This window comes from Salvelinus sp. IW2-2015, linkage group LG15 (assembly GCF_002910315.2).
Source record: "Salvelinus sp. IW2-2015 linkage group LG15, ASM291031v2, whole genome shotgun sequence".
Lineage (NCBI taxonomy): Eukaryota > Metazoa > Chordata > Actinopteri > Salmoniformes > Salmonidae > Salvelinus > Salvelinus sp. IW2-2015.
The window spans coordinates 13709237-13724198 of record NC_036855.1 but is presented as its reverse complement, the minus strand read 5'-3'; positions in this window follow the sequence as shown (position 1 = coordinate 13724198).

The window sequence follows — 14962 nt, the reverse complement described above, 5'->3', positions numbered from 1 at the left end:
GTAAGTTTGACAACTTCCGGAGGACGTCCTCCAACCTATCAGAGCTCTTGCAGCATGAACTGACACGCTGTCCACCCAATCAAAGAATCGGAGATAGAATCTAGTACTGAAAGCATAAGCTACAGCTAGCTGGCACTGCAGTGCATTAAATGTGGTGAGGAGTTGACTCAAAAAGAGAAAAAAACGATAGTTGAACAGTTTGAACAAATGTATTTCTTCCGAAATTAAGAAGAGAGAGAAAGATTGATATATTTACTTGGTTGTATTTATTTTTTTAACTTTCACTTAACTAGTGAATGCAGCCAGCTAGCTAGTTTAGCCTACTCAAACACCCGCCTCAAACACAGCGTGATGCTATGTGAGCAAGCTGAATTTGTCCAATAGAAACTCTCATTTGCAACTGTTGGAGTAATGACTACACCCTAGATTAACTGGATGCAGGCAAGACGGTATTGAATGTGTCACTGTTTGTCACCTTGATTACTAAAAATGATCTTGACCTGTGCACCTACGTTGTAAGCTTTCATTCATAGGCTAGGTTGTAGCAACCGCATGATGGGTAGGGGGAAAATGTTAGTATAGTGTAGTAGCCTAAACCTACAGATGTTACATTGAGCTGGGTGAATGAAATAAGAATGACAGGCATTCAATATGCTGCAATAGACATAAGGCAGTTCATCGTTTTTTTTATCATCCTCTCTCATCTTAAATGGCACAGACATGCACAGAAACACACACACAAGCTGTTTCCTGGGTCAACAGCTTCATAATCAAATCCACAAACAAGTAACTTCACTGAGACTAAATATTGTGTCTCGCTGCGACAAACTCTGTGACCTGAAATGATCTGTTCCGTTTTGATCCTTACAGAATCTTACATGAATTAAACCATAAAATGCTGCATCTGAATTGTTCTCTGCTCCCCAGTAGTGCAGCTGGATATCTTCAAGAGAGAGGTGGCATCTGTGCCCGCTACGGCTACAGCCAGGGATCGGCAAAAATGGCAAAATACAATTACAAAATACAGATACAAAATACCATAAAGATCATGTATTTTGTAACGTATTGTAGTTTTTTATGTATTTAATTAAAATTCATGAATTTTGTATTTTATTATACAAAAATACATTTGTGTTTAGCTAGCCCGAACAGCAACAACAGTTACAAATGCATTTTTCTTTCTATGACTGTGAAATTTTGTTTATCTACCATAGATGAGTAATTCACTCTGGATAAGAGTGTCTGCTAAATGAACAAAATGTAAATGTATCTATGAAAATGAACATACCAAAATGAACTGCAAAGCACACTGGGTATTATTATTTTTGGCCTTGTTTTGGGGCAGAGCTCATTAGAACAATACTCAGCATGCTTTGCAATTTTTCATATTTACATTTGTCATTTAGCATTTTACATTTACATTTACATTTAAGTCATTTAGCAGACGCTCTTATCCAGAGCGACTTACAAATTGGAAAGTTCATACATATTCATCCAGCAGACACTCTTATCCAGACCGACTTACAATTAATGCATTCATCTTAAAATAGCTAGGTGAAACAACAATATATCACAATTGTATCAAGTACATTTCCCTCAATAAAGTATTTATCAACATTTTTACATATACATTTATATTTAGTTCGTTTAGCAGATGCTCTTAAAACAACAGTGCTATCAGACTTCTGATACAAATGCAGGGTGAAAGGGGGACACAAAATGTGAATCACTATTTTAAAAAATGATATAAGAAAAGTATTTTGAAAATACAAATTATAGTATTTAAAATTAGAAAATACATTGGAGTGTAGTACAGCCCAGTGTAATTCAAATGACCAAATTCGTAACAAAATTGTAACATAAATACTGCCCATCTCTGGCTACATGACATCCCAGTGAGCACACACAAGTGGTCACTGTCACACAGCAGAAACTAAGCTGCCTTGTCCCCCATTAAATATGCATTGACTTTGTCTTTCAGCACATTTGCATTTCAAGGCCTCAACGTTACCCGGTAACCTCCATCAGAGCTGTGTGCTCAGAGGTGTTTGTGTGTGTGTGTGTGTGTGTGTGTGCTACTGTACATGCATGTGAATGTGTGCATGACGCATGAGTGTGTGTGATAGTTGCAGATCTAAACCATGAGCCTCATCATCTCAGATAAGCAATACAACTCTAATGAACTTTCTCTGACACCTCTCTCTCCCCTCCCAAGCTCAGCCCTCCCAGCTCAGGCAAGTAACGAATGCTGACCTGTCCTCCCTTTGAGCCAGTTCAGCCCACACTCCCCATGCCATCTGATTCATCTGCTCCCTCTCTCTTGATGCCTCTGTTTGTGTCGGAGGAAATGTTAATCTATCTGAGGAAAATGCTAATGTCATGAATGCGTATGAATGAGTTTATCATTGGCTTAAGGAGTAAGGACAGTGGAGCCAGAGAGTGATGTCATAGAGAGACTCTAAGGGGGTGTCAGGAGGACATGTGTCTGAGCCTGCTGGACAGAATTACCGTCTAACAACAGCTGCAGCATAACTTACCACTGTACTCCAATAGTACCGTTACAATAACTAACATACTAAGAATGCTTTGATTCGTGGATAATACGGTCCACCATTTTGAAAGTCCAAGTTGAACCCACCCCTGACTATAACAAAATAATATAAGAACACAATGAAGCATAGTATGGCGTATGTAAGTCACAGAATGCATGTTATTGGTGCTGAGATGTATGTAGTGGTAATTGAGGCTGTGTACTACAGGCCAGGTGCTCTTAAGCGCTGTATACTTTAATAGCCTTCCAGTTCCTCTCCTCCAACGAGAAGTTCCTCCTGGGATGCTTTCCCATGCGCTTCAATGGATACGGGCCTGAATTCTTTGAAAAAGACTCTTCTCAAAGTAGGGGTCGCAGAACAGCTCGTAAGAGTACACCATCAAAACGGAAACATTTCGATTCATTATTTATCTCCTGTTGGTTCCTAGTTATGTGCAATGAGTGGGTTTGGGGAGTTTGTAATCAGTTGGGACATGGATGGTCTGGCAGATTAACTGAAGTGATGTAGCTCGGATTCACAAGCTGTACTGGTGTTTGTGTTTGAGAAAAGTACTTTTTTAAATTTATTTTTTACATATAAAGCATGCATTTCCTCCATTTCTGAGTAGCTGCTCCAGTTATGTCATAGATCATAATCTGAATAACTAGAAACCAACATACTTATTCAGTGCTGCTTTGTTATTATGTATACTCAAAGCAAGTGAGGGTCAAATGTCAGCATTCTGCTCTGTGTAGAGTTCTCCAGGGAAATTCAGGTTGAAGTCAGAGACAGCACACTTGCAGTGTTGAATTTACTCCAGTCAGTGCATTGAAACGCTTGACCCAAAACAGAAAACCATGTTGAGTGGTTCCGAAAGATATAGATCTAGCAAATTACTGGAAACAAATGAAAAGAAAGGAAAAACACCCTGAACCGCAAAGACAGGTTCTTAATTTGTTTTGTCTACAGGTGAGGTTGTTTTTCTAATGTCCAGGAGCTGAAAGATGTTTGAATGAATCCAGACTCTGAACCCTCATACCCAGACCCATTGGTGACGCATGGAGAGGGCGCTAAGTGGTAACCTCCCGTGCATTCTGACATCAGAGACAGTAACTCGAGGCTAACTCTATATATTTTATAAACATTGGGGTTTGGGGTTTTGGGGGCAGCTATGAGGTCTGGTATTTCCTTGCCCGCAGCACTTTTGCCGATTTCAACTAAAGCCGTTTACACCCACAAAACTGAAACCTTCACACTAAAGTCACTGTCTAGCCAGGAGCCTGACCTTTAATGGATTACCACCTATCCCCCTGACGTTAACAAAAATATAATAAAGATGCACAAGTATGTGGACACCCCTTTAAATTAGTGGATTTGGCTATTTCAGCCACACCTGTTGCTGATAGGTGTATAAAATAGAGCACACAGCCATGCAATATCCATAGACAAACATTGTCAGGAAAATGGCCTTACTGAAGAGCTCAGTGACTTTCAACGTGGCACCATCATAGGATGTCACCTTTCCAACAAGTCAGTTCATCAGATTTCTGCCCTGCTAGAGCTGCCCTGGTCAACAGTAAGTGGTGATATTGTGCAGTGAAACGTCTAGGAGCAACAACGGCTCAGAAGCGAAGTGGTAGGCCACACACGCTCACAGAACGGGACCACCAAGTTCTGAAGTGCGTAGCGTGTAAAATAAAATGTATGTCGTTGGCTGCAACACTCACCACCGAGTTTCAAACGGCCTCTGGAAGCAACGTCAGCACAAGAACTGTTCGTCGGGAGCTTCATGAAATGGGTTTCCATGGCCGAACAGCCGTACACAAGCCTAAGATCACCATGCGCAATGCCAAGCGTCGGTTGGAATGGTGTAAATCTCGCCGCCATTGGACTCAGTGGAAACTCGTTGTCTGGAGTGAGGAATCACGCTTCACCATCTGGCAGTCCAACAGACGAATCTGGGTTTGGTGGATGCCAGGAGAACGCTACCTGCTCCAATGCACAACGCCAACTGTAAAGTTTGGTGGTGGAGGAATAATGGTCTGGGGATGTTTTTCATGGTTCTAGCTAGGCCCCTTAATTTTCAGTGAAGGGAAATCTTAAGGCTACAGCATACAGTGCCTTCCGAAAGTATTCAGACCCCTTGACTTTTTTCACATTTTGTTACGTTACAGTCTTATTCTAAAATTGATTAAATCGTTTTTTTGCCGTCATCAATCTACACACAATACCCCATAATGACAAAGCAAAAACAGGTTTTTGAATTTTTTGCTAATTTATAAAAATACTAAATAAATGAAATATCACATTTACGTAAGTTTTCAGACCCATTACTCAGTACTTTGTTGAAGCATTTTGGTGCTACATGTTTGGCACACCTGTATTTTGGGAGTTTCTCCCAATCTTCATTCAGAGCCTTGTCCCAAAGCCACTCCTGCATTGTCTTGGCTGTGTGCTTAGGGTCGTCCTATTGGAAGGTGAACCTTCGCCTCAGTCTGAGGCCCTGAGCGCTCTGGAGCAGGTTTTCATCAAGGATCTCTCTGTACTTTGCTCCATTCATATTTCCCTGAATCCTGACTAGTCTCCCAATTCCTGCAACTGAAAAACATCCCCACAGCATGAGGCTGCCAACTTTCCTCCAGACGTGACGCTTTGCATTCAGGCCAAAGAGCTCAATCTTGGTTTCATCAGACCAGAGAATCTTGTTCTCTTGGTCTGAGAGTATTAGGTGCCTTTTGGCAAACTCCAAGTGGGCTGTCATTTGCCTTTTACTGAGGAGTGGCTTCCATCTGGCCAATGTACCATAAATGCCTGATTGGTGGAGTGCTGCAGAGATGGTTGTCTTTCTGGGAGGTTCTCCCATCTCCACAGAGTAACTCTAGAGCTCTGTCAGAGTGACCATTGGGATCTTCGTCAGCTCCCTGACCAAGGCCCTTCTCCCCCGATTGCTCAGTTTGGCCAGGTGGCCAGCTATAGGAAGTCTTGGTGGTTCCAAACTTCTTCCATTTAAGAATGATGGATCTGTGCCTCGACACAGCCCTGTCACAGAGCTCTACGGACAATTCCTTTGACCTCATGGTTGGTTTTTGCTTTGACATGCACTGTCAACTGTGGGACCTTAAATAGACAGGTGTGTGCCTTTCCGAATCATGTCCGATCAATTGAATTTATCACAGGTGGACTCCAATCAAGCTGTAGAAACATCTCAAGGATGATCAATGGAAACAGGATGCACCTGAGCTCAATTTCGAGTCTCGTAGCAAAGGGTCTGAATACTTATGTAAATAAGGTATTTCTGTTTTTTATTTGTAATACTTTTGCAAAAAAATCAAAAAACCTGTTTTCGCTTTGTCATTATGGAGTATTGTGTGTAGATTGCTGAGTTAAAAAAAAATCTATTTTTGAATAAGGCTGCAACGTAACAAAATGTGGAAAAAGTCATGGGGTCTGAATACTTTCCGAAGGCACTGTACAATGACATTCTAGACGACTCTGTGATTCCAACTTTGTGGCAACAAAGGGGAAGGCCCTTTCCTGTTTCAGCGTGACAATGCTTCTGTGCACAAAGCGAAGTCCATACAGAAATTGATTGTCAAGATCGTTGTGGAAGAACTTGACTGGCTTGCACAGAGCCCTGACCTCAACCCCATCGAACACCTTTGGGATGAATTGGAACTGAATTGGGATGAGTTGAGGTCAGGGCTCTGTGCAAGCCAGTCAAGTTCTTCCACAACGATCTTGACAATCAATTTCTGTATGCGAGCCAGGCCTAATTGCCCAATATCAGTGCCCGACCTCACAAATGCTCTTGTGGCTGAATGGAAGCAAGTCCCCGCAGCAATGTTCCAACATCTAGTGGAAAGCCTTCCCATAAGAGTGGGGGCTGTTACTGCAGCAAAGGGGGGACCAACTCCATATTAATGCCCATGATTTTGGAAAGAGGTGTTGGATGTGCAGGTGTCCACATACTTTTGGTCATGTAGTGTATCCAAGCGCTTCCAAACAGGCAGTGTTGGGGAAGCTCCTCTGAAAATAGAGCCTACCAAGCTACAATTACTTCACACTGGAAGAAGTTAAGCTACACTAAAGCTACCCTTAAGAAAAATATAGGTTACTTTTCTAAAGTTACAAAAGTAGTTCACTACATCCAAACTACTAAGTGATGCATTATCATATCTACATCTGATATTTCATAGACTACAAATTGTAAGACAGATCCCTCTGGAGTCAGATGTTACCAGAATGTGTAATTTAGCCTATTAAACACACGTTTCAAGTGAGAATTAGGCAGGTCGGATACCGTAAAAATAAAGGAAATTCGTCCCTACTTCACCCATATCTTTTCTTTTTGCAAATAAAATCGTATGTAGTTCCAGTAGTTAGCTACACCGCTAAATGGCAAAAAAAAAGTAATTAACTACTGAAAACACTACCAAGATTTGATTTTAGTTCAACTACCACCAAGCTACTGCAAATATGTAGTTAAATGACTAGTTGACTACATGTTGTTCACTACTCCCCAACATGGCCAAGAGGACACTGTTGGTCACTTAACTTCTCATATTGAAAGTTATACACTACTAGTTGTATGGATCTGTATCGATTCAATCATTCAGGAAAATGGACATTGCAAACAAACAATGAAACATGTTTTCCCCAATTCTATACATCAATATGCCAGTACACACTCTACCCAGACAGGTTTCAGATAGGAGTACATGACTAAGGCCAATTGGTCTGGTTGCTCATGCAATGTGTTCTCTCTTTACAAAGCCCTATAAGTTCATTGTAGGTTGGGAAACTGGCAAACAAAGGAGTCAACCACAGCAACCCTTCTTCTCAATAGCTCTTTGGCTTCTGCATCTCTAGTCTAAACTCTGTGAAGAACTCCCTCAAACTCGCCTCGTAACTCGTGCCCGGGTTATCTGGATGTGAATCTTTCCCAAAACTGCACTTCATTAGAGCCTGCCTTGGGCTTGTTAGTCAAAATCTGATTGGGCAAAGCTGGAGCTGGACACCACAAGCAAGAGGACTCATCTTGTCAGCCTTGTTATTTTGGCATTAACAAACTGCAATGTGTGCTGAAGAACTGTCAGTAACTATCATCATAACTGTGAAATGCAGCGTTGTCCATATGCCAAAAGTAATTGGTTATAAACATAGGACTATTTCTACCCCAATCTTATTCGGACAGTCACGGTACACCACCAAAATTCACAAACGATCCTTGACATTCAAATGACTTCTGACTGGTTGATGTTTGAGATAGACTCCTCAGCAGCTGTATCAATCTGTATATCTGCCAGTCGCAGGAGCTCCTCTCGTTCAGTCATTCGGTATGAGTGATCAGATGGGATGGGCAGTGCCCAGAGGGAAGTTTTATGGGCCCCGGGTGTCCATAGACTCAGCACTGCAGCACTACAAATCAATACCCGCAGCAGGGAGATAGTGTAGGGTTCTGTCAAGCCCATATCGAGCTCAGTTTTTTCTATGGCTATCTCTTATGATGGATTCTGCATAAATGGTTATTGCTATAATTATGGAAAATAAGCCTCAAGTGCAGCAGAAGAGTTACACAAGGAGGTCATGTAGTGGAGCTGCAGGAGCATCTGCAGGAGCAGCTGTGTTTGTAGGCTACTGTACTGCAGTGGAGGCTGGTGGGAGGATCTGTAGGAGGATGGGCTCATTATAATGGCTGGAATGGAATCAATGGAACGGAGTCTATCATGTGGTTTCCATATGATGTTTGATACCGTTCTATTATTTCCATTCCAGCCGTTACAATGAGCCCATCCTTCTATGGCTCCACCCACCAGCCTCCACTGCTGTACTGTAGCAAGGCCGCTGTTGCTCTTGTGGTCTCTTGTATAAGGAGTCAGACATGCTTTGGGTTTAAAATCATGTTCTCCGTATCCCTCTGAATGAGCCCATGCGTGTACAACACATCAGTGCTTTGGAACAGGGGACTTGTCAGAATGAGAGATACAGGATGCGCAATAACAGTTGGTGGGTATCATTAGGTCTGGCCACATTAAACATTCACCAGCTTGTTCATGCCTTTGTGTCTTTTTCTCAGTTCTAGTCAGTTCGGTAAGTCATGCATACATCTGATCTTTGGAATGACACAAACCCAGATGGAGGGATCTTTTTTGAACCTCACATTTTCATAGACAGCGAAGAAAGAAAATCAGAAGGAAACATTATAATCAGAGAAAGAGTAATGGAGAAATAGTGAACCCATATGATGGATTCTATTGAACAATATAAACAGTTTTACCAACCCTCGAAAAAAGGCATTTATAAGTCAAAATGGTCAAATCGACTTTGTATAGAGATTACATTTATTATAAGCATGCCACAAGCAATTCCAAAGACTCATGTTTCAGATGAGTGAACATCCATTGAAACCTATACTGTGAATCGATTCAATGTTAGTGCACCACATATTAAACAGGGTTGGTATCTGTGGACTGGACTTGTTAGGTGACCTTGACAATAAGTGTCCGTACCCTAATGTACGACATTACCGATTGAATCAATGCTAAGTAGATGACAACACTGGATCCATGTTTGTTGTATTGAACTGTGAACAGCACAGCCAACGTTATCGGACATGCAATCAAATGAAAGAGGGGGGAAGAGAGAGGGGTGAGAGAGAGAGGGAGGGAGGGGTATGGGGTGGATAGAGCCCAGGCAGACGCCAGAGCAGGGAGGGATATTGGCAAGTACACACAGATGAGGTGGAGAGGATAAAAGAAGGGAAAGAAAGTCAAGTGAGCAACAGGAGACTGTAGTTTATTTATTTGCAGTTGGGTTTGAGTTTATTAAGGCAGGAGCAGAAAAGCATTCCTTTACTTGAAATTGCTGAGAACTTCTGAACACAGGACGCATACTTGCCCAGAACCCTGCCTCAAAGCAGTGTTTTATTTGTTTATTTAGACATGGACCATGTTCACCTGATTTTTGTATCTGCAGTTCCTGCAGGCCTACACTGTTCTATCATATTGCTGAAACCAAAGCATCAGACACTATATACAGTTATACATACCATGTGGTGGGGATACATCTCCAAAACACTTGTATCCCCGTAAACAGGGGACGTCCTAGGGATGTTCAGGGACGTTCCCATTAGGTTCCTTAACGGTTTTCAGCGAGACGTTATCCATAGAACATTCAATGACCACAAGGGGATGTTTCATGATGGTCAAGGGGACGTCGCATGATGGTTCCAAGGGAACGTTCTCTGGGGGACCTTTATGTAGTTACCTGTAAGTTCCCAGGACGTCACTGAGGACCATGTCAGAACCTTTTTAGGATGTTATCAGGACTTTCGTTTTACAAGTCCTTAGGACATCGCATGATAGGGTGGCAGGTAGCCTAGAGGTTAAAGCATTGGGCCAGTAACTGAAAGGTCGCTTGTTTGAATACATAAGCCGACAAGGGGGAAAATCTGTAAATGTGCCCTTGAGCAAGGCACTTAAACCCAATTTGCTCCAGGGGTGCTGTACTACAATGGCTGACCCTGTAAAACAACACATTTCACTGCACCCATCCGATGTGTGACAATAAAACACACACATATATATATATATACTTCTTTTTGATAGTCCCAAGGGAACGTTCTCTGGGGGATCTTTGTCTAGTTCCCTGTAAGTTCCCAGGACGTCACTGAGGACCATTTCAGGACATTTCATTTTACTAGTCCTTAGGACTTCGCATGATAGACCCAAGGGAACGTTCTCTGGGGACCTTTGTGTAGTTCCCTGTAAGTTCCCAGGACGTTGTCTCATGGTCCCTTGGAGGTTTTTGTCCTAGGTGTCCCAAACCATTAGAAGTAAAGTAATGAAATGGTATGGTATGGGGATTTTAAGGTAAGTGGTATGCTGGTCAGCTAAAATAGTAAAATAATCTTCAATCAATTACAATATGATTACATTTGACATGATCACTTAGCACTGACTTTTCAATATGACCCCACCTGGGATTTGAACTCACAACCTCTGGATTTGGGGTATGCTGATCATTCTGCATTCTGCTTTGGAAGTCCCTACACATACATTACCTATAATACATCTCTGCACTTAGAAAAATAGTGCCATCTGCACTGCTATATTTCTTTGCGACCATTAGGAACAAGCTAGGTGCTAGACCAAAACCTCCAGGCGACCATGACACAACGTCCCAAGAACCAGGAACTAGACAAAACCTCCAGGCGACCATTTGACACAACGTCCCAAGAACCAGGAACTAGACAAACCTCCAGGCGACCATGACACAACGTCCCAAGAACCAGGAACAGACAAAACTCCAGGCGACCATGACACAACGTCCAAAGAAACCAGGAACTAGACAAAGCCTTCAGGGGGACCATGACACAACGTCCCAAGAATGTACTAAAAAGTCCCCGGACAAACTGGGAATTAAACAAAACCTCCTGGGGACCATGACACAACGTCCCAAGAACCAGGAACTAGACGAAACCTCCAGGCGGCCATGACACAACGGCCCAAGAACCAGGAACTAGACAAAACCTCCAGGCGACCATGACACAACGTCCCAAGAACACAGGAACTAGACAAAACCTCCAGGCGACCATGACACAACGTCCCAAGAACCAGGAACTAGACAAAACCTGCAGGCGACCATGACACAACGTCCAAAGAACCAGAACTAGACAAAACCTTCAGGGACCATGACACAACGTCCCAAGAATGTACTAAAAACGTCCCCGGGACAAACTGGGAACTAAATAAAACTTCCACGGGACCATGACAAACGTCTGACAACTTTAGGCAACCATTTTGTGACTTTCCGGGATGTCCTAACAACTAATTTTGTTTGCAGAGATGTTGTGACATTATGGTTCAGGTTATATGAGCGTGTTCAGGCCATCTTACACTGATCATAGTCGATATACAGTACACCACCAGTGCTTCATGGGCTCCTGATGGGGTGATGGGCATAATGCAAGCAGACCTGATGGAAGACGAACCAGAACAGGACAAGATGGAAAATAACCCAACCATCATCACACCACATCTCTACTCATAAATATTACACGTTCTTGTCTGTACAATACAGTGGAATCTCAGCCTCCTTTAACATCTGAATAATTCATGCAATAAAATCTGTTTTTTTCACTTCCCTCAGACCATCTTCTTTTTCTTGGCCATTCTCAAAGTGGTAGCAATGAGAACAAGACTTCAGGGCCAGGCAAAGTGCTGGGAGAGATAGTAGAGTGAAGGGAATGTGTGTGTGTGTGTGTGTGTGTGTGTGTTGTGTGGTGTTGTGGTGTGTGTGTGTGTGTGTGTGTGTGTGTTGTGTGTGTGTGTTGTGTGTGTTGTGTGTGTGTGTGTGTGTGTGTGTGTGTTGTGTGTGTGTGTGTTGCCTGCCTGCCTGCCTGCGTGCGTGCGTGCGTGCGTGCGTGCGAATAAGAGAGAGAGAGAAAAGTTGTTAGATAATAGATAAACGTTAGATAATACTTGTGGAAACTAAGTCCATGATTCTGACTAAGTGCCTCTCCCAGCTGACAATTTTATTATTTGCATAGTCCATATCTGACTCATTGATGGCAATGTTTAATCATTTCTCTACTATTGAGATCAGAAGTTCAAGCTCAAATAATTAGAGATATTTAAGGGTTTCTATGAAAAGTGTTAGTGTTAAATTGATATGATAAGGGATTTCTATTCTATCTTTTTAGTAAATGTTGTATTTCCTTCTGAAGAAATACCATCAAATTGTAATCAGTAGTTCCTATCCCACACAGCTCATCCAGAGGTCCTAATAACTGTCAACTCTTGGCAATTCTTCAAGGAAACCGGCCAAGGATGCTTTAATCAATTACATCCTACTCCATATCGCTGTGTGGCAACTGGAAAGAACGATGACCCTGTAGATGCACAGTTATTCTATCATGAAAGTCAACTGTATGCCCTTTAGTAAAAGTGCGTCAATGAAAAACAACGCACCGCTGCTTTGCCGCATGGCCACATTTCGTCAGATCAGCAGAGGAAACTAATGCGCGCGTGGTCCGATGTCCTGCTAAGGTGCAATACATAGGGGACAGCACAGGACAAAGCACGCGGAAAAGATCATACATTTCATGGTATCCGCTGTGCAATTACCAACCTTTTTTTCTCTTTTTGGGTCGTCATCTTTATTTATTTTTAGCAGTTTATTTAAACATTTTTAGTAATGTGTTTTGCATCATTAGTGCCATTCTTCAGCGTTCCCCTATCAAATGTCCCTGATAAAATTGCGCGGTAAGGAGAAAATGTACTTGGGAGCGCGGGAAATAATTCAGTTGCGCATAACCATTCTTGCATAAGCATCCAAATAAACAGGGCAACTTGTAGGCCTACTTCAGTTATCTTTCAATATTGCTTGCAAGCACCCATCTCTTCAACCCTTTTTGGAAATGAAGACAGATGGCGATAAACCTGGGAAATTGTGATGGGAATTTCCTTATGTTTGGTTTCTTTTAGATTCGACTCGTTTTTCCCAAGGAAATTAGTGCTTTACCACAGAAGATCCACAGGGATAGTCACTTTTGTGGTGTTCAGTGTTAAAGATACAAGACAAATGTGTGCTCCGAATAGTAGCCTAGCTTATGAGAGGTCCATTCCTCTCTGTTGAAACTCTATCAATCACCTTCAGGCGCGGCTGCCTTTGAGCGTCACGTGGCTGCCACACGGATGCCCAGAACCGGTGTTGCAGGAGCCGTAGGCGCCGGAGAAGCAACATGGGACGATTCAAATACTTATAGAGGTAAGATTATAGCCTGCGTGTGAGTAGTTTATTCATGAAGTAGTTTGATTGGTCTAGTGTCTTTGTTTTAACAAAATTAATTGACCGTGTTGCTTGTGCTCATGGAGTTGGCTAAGCTTGGCTAAGCTTGGCTAATTTGGGCATATTATAAAAACCTTTTCTTTTTGGTTTATTGTATATTGAGAAAAGTTTGTGTTTCTTTGTTCTTTCATATTCTGGTGATTATGGCCTTTTTAAATAACTGTACGTGGACTAAGGGGTATCTTGAAGACCGAAGTTTGGATCATGAAACTGGATAGATAAAGAGATCCGATGAGACAGAGATAGAAAGTGAAACGTGTCATGAGAGTGAAAGAGACACTATCTAGGCTATCATGATAATTTAATACGACATGTATTTGATCAATCCAGTTCACTGGTCGCGTGCTCTGGGCACTGAGCGGCTGTCCATGGTGCTGATATGCTCTCCATGCAGCCGTGCGGTTAAAACCTAAAGCAACTCTGTGCAGACTGGTAGATTGGCTGAAGTGCGTAGCCTGTGGGGGATATTTTTCACTCGTGGCCCGGATATGCATCTCTGTCTTGGACCAAGCGATTATTTAATGTTATAGCCTATATCTGTAATGTGCTGTGGAGGTTTTAGAAATGTTGTTTTCAATGGTTCAACACTGCAATTATTCACTGTGGTTAGATATGCCTTGTAGAAATCTGTTGAACAAATAAATAATTGAACTTTCTCCAACGAAATAGCATTTTGTCAGTCTTAGGGAAACGCTCATGGTTAGTTGATGATAGAATACCAAGTCTAAAAGCCTGTCCATTGACTTAGAGTCGGTCGAATGTCTTTAGAGTCTCTAGAGGTCAGGTCAGAGATTGTTCTCAGAAATATCTATTTCAATATATTCCAATCTGAGAGCCATGGTCAATACAACAATGCCAGCTCTACTGTGAAAGTAATTGTGTGTTCTACAGTGTGGATCATGATTACCTTTTGAGTCTTGGCCGCATGTCTTTGGCCAGTGATTTGTGTTTGATGGTGAATCTATGGGTGAAAATGTCTCCCTACGCTCAGGGACACTGATGTCCATGCCAGGTCGTCATGAGAACAGAATGCAATATGTTGGGTTGATTCTGGACCCTGGGGCTGATGAGGTGCTTAGGTCTGAGAGATGTGGCAAGCTGAGCTGCCACACTCAGGGAGGATAGGAGAAATAATGGTCTGAGCGTTTGTGGTGGCCACCATTTTCCTGGTCTGTCACAAGATATCTTCAGCAAGGTTATCCATTTTTCTGTTAGAGAATACAGTATCTGTGTGGTCATCGCGAGAAATTGTGTAGCTCTACATACAAGCTAGTCTTTCATAGCTATTCAGATGAGATACCAGCTGAGTTTGACTATCAAACCTATCACATATCACTTCTAACTGCTTTAGAAGTGACCATTCCATTAACGTTTACCTGAGCAGGGGACACTCAATAGAACAGTCCATACATCTACAGCATCAAGCATCTTCAACTTTGGTCCATAACTACTTTGGTCTGATGAAATTTTCTACAATATTCCTGATTAATATTACGTCTGAGTGGTTGTTTTGGGCTTTGATTGCTTTTATTTAGTAGGAGGTGAGAATCAGGTGGAAAACGAGCGTCTTATTGAAATTC